Source organism: Helianthus annuus, chromosome 3, assembly GCF_002127325.2.
Source record: "Helianthus annuus cultivar XRQ/B chromosome 3, HanXRQr2.0-SUNRISE, whole genome shotgun sequence".
Taxonomy (NCBI): domain Eukaryota; kingdom Viridiplantae; phylum Streptophyta; class Magnoliopsida; order Asterales; family Asteraceae; genus Helianthus; species Helianthus annuus.
The window spans coordinates 51,446,064-51,451,616 of NC_035435.2; positions in this window are offsets into that span (position 1 = coordinate 51,446,064).

The window sequence follows — 5,553 nt, forward strand, 5'->3', positions numbered from 1 at the left end:
ATATATATTTAAAAATCTCGTTTATTGCATGGGTTGAATAAATGTAATTTTATATATTAAATAATAAAAAAAATATTGTATTTTTAAGAACCCCGTGTATTGTATGGGTTGAGTAAATTTAATTTTATATATTAAATAATGATAAAAGTTACATTTCTAAGAACCTCATGTGTTATTCGAGTTGAATACATGTAATTTTATATACCAAACAATAAAAAATTATATCTTTATAAACCCTATGTATTATATGAATTGAATAAATCTAATTCTATATACTACATAATAAAAAAAGTTATATTTTAAAAAACCCCGTGTATTACACGAGTTGCATAAATGTAATTTTGTATAGTAAAAAATAAAAATGATATATCTTTAAAAACCTCGTTTATTCCACGGGTTGAATGAATCTAATAAAAATTTATATCTTTAAAAAACTAACGAATATACTCGATATACGATGGATGAGGTGATTGGGATGATGATTCTTATAAATGTCACGTAAACATAGTGATTACCTTATTTGAGTTGAGAGTTGAACACGAAAATAAAAGTATAGAACCAATAAACATTGATTAATATTCTTGTTTACCCCTTGTAAACATTCTTGAAATAGATTCTACCCTTAACTACTTTAGTTTAATAAAATAAATAAATCATTTACATTATATTAATTTATATTTAGCGTACATCTTTTGTTAATTTCAGGATAAATAATTTTGAAATCTGATAAATATTTAAAAATATTAGATTATCTCCTATACGAATTGTTTAGATTTATATTAAATTTAATTTTATAATTACCTTTTAATTAATATTAGTTATCTATAAAAAATAGACGGATTCAATGAATGACATGTGTCATCCGATAATCACCTTGAATTAAAAACTGTGTTCTTATATAATAATAATAATAATAATAATAATAATAATAATAATAATTCAAGCTAAATATTTTTTTCTAAAATAGTTTTCTTCTGAATTTGTTTTTTTGGTTATGAATGAGATTAAATTAATTGTGTAGACTTGAATATATATAGTTACTTATGATATTACTTGTTTTATAAGTTGAGATGATAGTATTAAATTTATATTTACCTATATATTAAAAACTAAAAGGAATGAAGAGTAATATATATATATATATATATATATATATATATATATATATATATATATATATATATATATATATATATATATATATATATATATATATATATATATATATATATATATATAGGGGACCGCTAAAATGAGAACCACCTCGAGTTGTAAGAACCGTGAGAACTACACCGTACGGGGCGAGGTGGACGAAAATTTTTTTTCATAAACGTAGATGCGTATATTATAAACACATTTGTAAAAAAAATTCAAAAAAAAATGTCGTGTGTGTAGTTTTGAGCACCACAAGTTTGTGTTTACGGGTACCGTAAATCCTACCGGAAAATTTACGGTAGCCGTAAACATACACTTGTGGTGCTCAAAAACTTTTTTTTTTTGAATTTTTTTTACAAATGTGTTTATAATAAACGCATCTACGTTTGTGAAAAAAAAAATTGTTCCACCTCGCCTCGTACGGTGTAGTTCTCACGATTCTTACAACTCGAGGTGGTTCTCATTTTAGCGGACCCCTATATATATATATATTAAAATAAAAATAGAATTGAATTTAATGAATGGTATGGGGTACCGGTACCGGTATTAAATTTACCAAACCGGGTGTATTTTCAGTACCGGTTCGGCATCGGTATTCATCGGTTTTTACCCTCAAATACCGGTGTCGTACCAGTACCGAACCGTACCCACTTTTGGGGATTTCGGTAACGGTATTTTCGGCACCGGTTGGTACCGAGCTCATCAAATCCTGTAGCAACGTAGCAATGCAAGTAATTGCACCGTTTAGATTACTTTTCATACACACAGTAAGTAAACTGTATTTTGTTTGAATAAGATTTTATATACACAACAACTTATTTTGCTTTATTTTTTGTCTTCTTCTGTAATGAATGCATTGTAACATATAAAACTAACTTGAATATTTAGATTATTGATGAGCAATCGTATGAAATCCTGTAATCAGACCGGTATCATATCAGTACCAAATTTACTATACCAATTCATTTTCGGTACCAATTTGGTACCCACCTTTTGGCGTTTTCAGAATCGTTACTTTTGGTTCGACACCGGTCTAGCATCATACCTGTATTTATTGATTTTTACCTTCAAATACCATACCGTATTGTACCGAGCATTTTCGGTGCCGGTACCTAATTTCGATGATTTTCTAGATCAGTACTTTCATTTCCGTTATTGGTACCGAGCTCATCCATATTTTAACGTGTTAGCACCGTAATAACTGAACTGAAAACAACCGAATTTCTAACGTGTAGGACGTGTGGTTCCTATTATTATATACTAGGTTATTTAAAATCACTTTTTTTAGGACGGGGTGACTATCTTTTTCATGACATTTTTATTTTATTTATGTTTTCATATTCGTTATCTGCTTGCCGTTACTGATACGCGTTTTGCAGTCATTGGGTCCCCGCCGCAACGCGCGGGCGGAAAATCAACTAGTTTATTTCAAGATTAAAAGAGAAAAGTGTAAGAAGAAGAGTTCCATAAAGTGTAATATGTGTTTTGGTGGTTAGGTAGCCGGATTAACTTGAATCCCTCAACTTTGTTTTTATACCATGTGTTATGACAAACCGTAACTTCAGGTTACTACTTTAACCTAACCACAGTTAATTTAATCATACATTCATAGCATTGTACTTAACTAGGGTTAGTTAAATGAGTTTACGTTGGTAATTCGTGGAATTACCGGAACGGACACATGATAACTCTCGAACATCGGTGACTAACGCGAATAATAACTATAAACGGATGGTTTATATGAAACTTACATTGTAGGATCGAAGTTTTGACCTAATGAGTCGATCAGAAGAGTTCTAATCCAAACCAAAGGCGGAATTCAATGATTTAGACATGATTGCAGCTTGTTTAACACTAAGAATCACTTTAACTGTCGTTTAGATTGATTTGAAAGCTTTTACAGATCGTTTGACACTTCGGCAGCACTTCGTCTCCGGAATCAGAATGTTACAAATGAAATCCCAAGACACACTATATATAGGAGAGCTAGGTCGCACCAAACATGTCCACACGGTCTGGTCCAGGTCGCACGACCTGATCCAGTCCGTACGAACTGGTTCACTTGGCACGAACTGGTCACTTCGTGCGAAGTGGCTGGTTCAACCCTGTTTCTCGTTTTTCTCGTACAACGTGTCCTGGTCTATCTATTCTTATAACAATCCTCAATAAAACCGACACCCTTATAATTTTTCCGACACCCTAAAAATATTTAAAATATCCCAAAATGTCCCTAAGTACACCCCATACGTAAAAACAGGCCTCGAATACCTTAAATATTAATAAAAATTGGAATTTTAGGGGTTTAGGCGGGCCGCGTAAGCCACCCCTTAAGCTTACGCGGGCCGCGAGAGACCAAGAACGCGACAACACCCCAGGCCGACACGTGTTATCATCGTGTCGAGCCTACATAGTGACCCGGATGGGCTACGCGTTGACCCGAGTTTGACGCGGGCCGCGTAAGCCTAGGCTTACCTTTACGCGGGCTGCGAGAAGATCGAAGATCAGCCCTATATAAAGGAGGCATCGGGCCTTCAGTCTGCTCGTTCAATTTTCATTTCTCAATCACAATTTCTGAATAGTAGAAGTAATACTCGGGTATTATACCCCCTAAATAGCGAGGTTCTGCTACGATGTAAGTATCATAACCCCTGGAGACGTATTAGATACTCTGCCCGATTGATCTAGGGTTCCGTAACGGCTGTCGTGGTTCTGCCCGACGTAGTCGTTGGAATGCCGTCTCGGGGAGGGTATTACTAATGTTAAAATGGGTTATTAGACTAACACACGTGCATTTGTGTAATTTATAGATTATTCCCAGGAAATCCTTACTGAAAACCCTAAGACAGTAATGTGAGCAATCCTCTTTTTGTTAAATGTTTTTACAAAACCTCACTTAATTAAACATATACTAAGCAGTTATTGAGTATTTGTAAGAATACAATTATAGTGGGTATGTTGGGGTTTTGTATACAAAATTTGTTACTGGCGTGGTAACATTCCACAAGTTGAGTATGACAGTACCACTGATGTTAATTGTTATATCTTGGAAACAAATGTAATTGCGGATGCGCCCTCAATACTGCAAATTGGTTTTTACTTAAACTTGATTAAACTGGGATTCACTCACCAGTATTTCCCACTGACAAAATGTTTTTAAAACGCGTTTCAGGTAACAAAATGTGAAAGCCAAATAGAAGCCAGCTGGACAGCACTGAAGGCTTGGAAAAGTGGCAATAAAGTTACCTAAGAACAAAATAGATGTTTTTGTTAAATAAAATAGGATTTATTCCTATAAAAGTGTGTACACTGAAAACTTGGGTTTTTCCCATGTATTAAATGATAAGGAAATGTGGTATTTTACTCTGATTAAATATTTCCTAACTACGGTCCTGATGAAAATTTCCGCTGTCAAATTGGATAATAACAAGATACCACCAGAATTGGCTCACGGCCGCCTGTCCCCGGGGATTAGGGATCGGGGGCTGTGACACGCATTTACACGCAAAGCATTTACACGCACTTTTAAGTTTATTAAGAAAGGAAAAGCTTTACGCTAAATTTTCAAAGTGCGAGTTTTGGTTAGAGCAGGTACAGTTTCTTGGACATTTAGTTAATCATGAAGGAATTCATGTGGATCCAACAAAAATCGAGGCGATTACCAAATGGAAAACCCCTGAGTCACCAACCGAAATTAGAAGTTTCTTAGGATTGGTCGGTTATTATAGAAGATTTATTCGAGATTTTTCTAGAATAGCCATTCCCTTAACCTGTAAATCTGTTAAGTTTGAATGGGGACCAAAACAAGAAGAAGCCTTTAGAATCCTTAAGCAAAGATTAACCCATGCACCTATACTAGCGTTACCAGAAGGAACTGAAGACTTTGTAGTCTATTGTGACGCTTCTAAGTTAGGTTATGGATGTGTGTTGATGCAACGTCAAAAGGTTATAGCTTACGCATCTAGACAACTTAAGAATCATGAAAAGAATTATTCAACCCATGATTTGGAATTAGGAGCCATAATTTTTGCCATTAAGATTTGGAGACATTATCTCTATGGTAGTAAGTTTACCATTTTTACAGATCATAAGAGTTTAAGGTATGTTTTCGGGCAAAAAGAGCTGAACATGAGACAAAGACGTTGGATGGAATTGCTTAGTGATTACGATTGTGATATCCAATATCATGAAGGAAAGGCAAATGTAGTGGCAGATGCTTTAAGTCGAAAGTATCACGAAAAGCCAAAAAGGGTACGTTCTCTTAAATTAAATCTACAAGTAGATTTAAACGATCAGATTAGAAAAGCACAAGAATCAGTAATCAAGGAGGATACTGAAAAATTAAAAGGAATGATTAAGGAATTAGAACTAGGAACAGATGGAATTTGGAAATTCCATAAA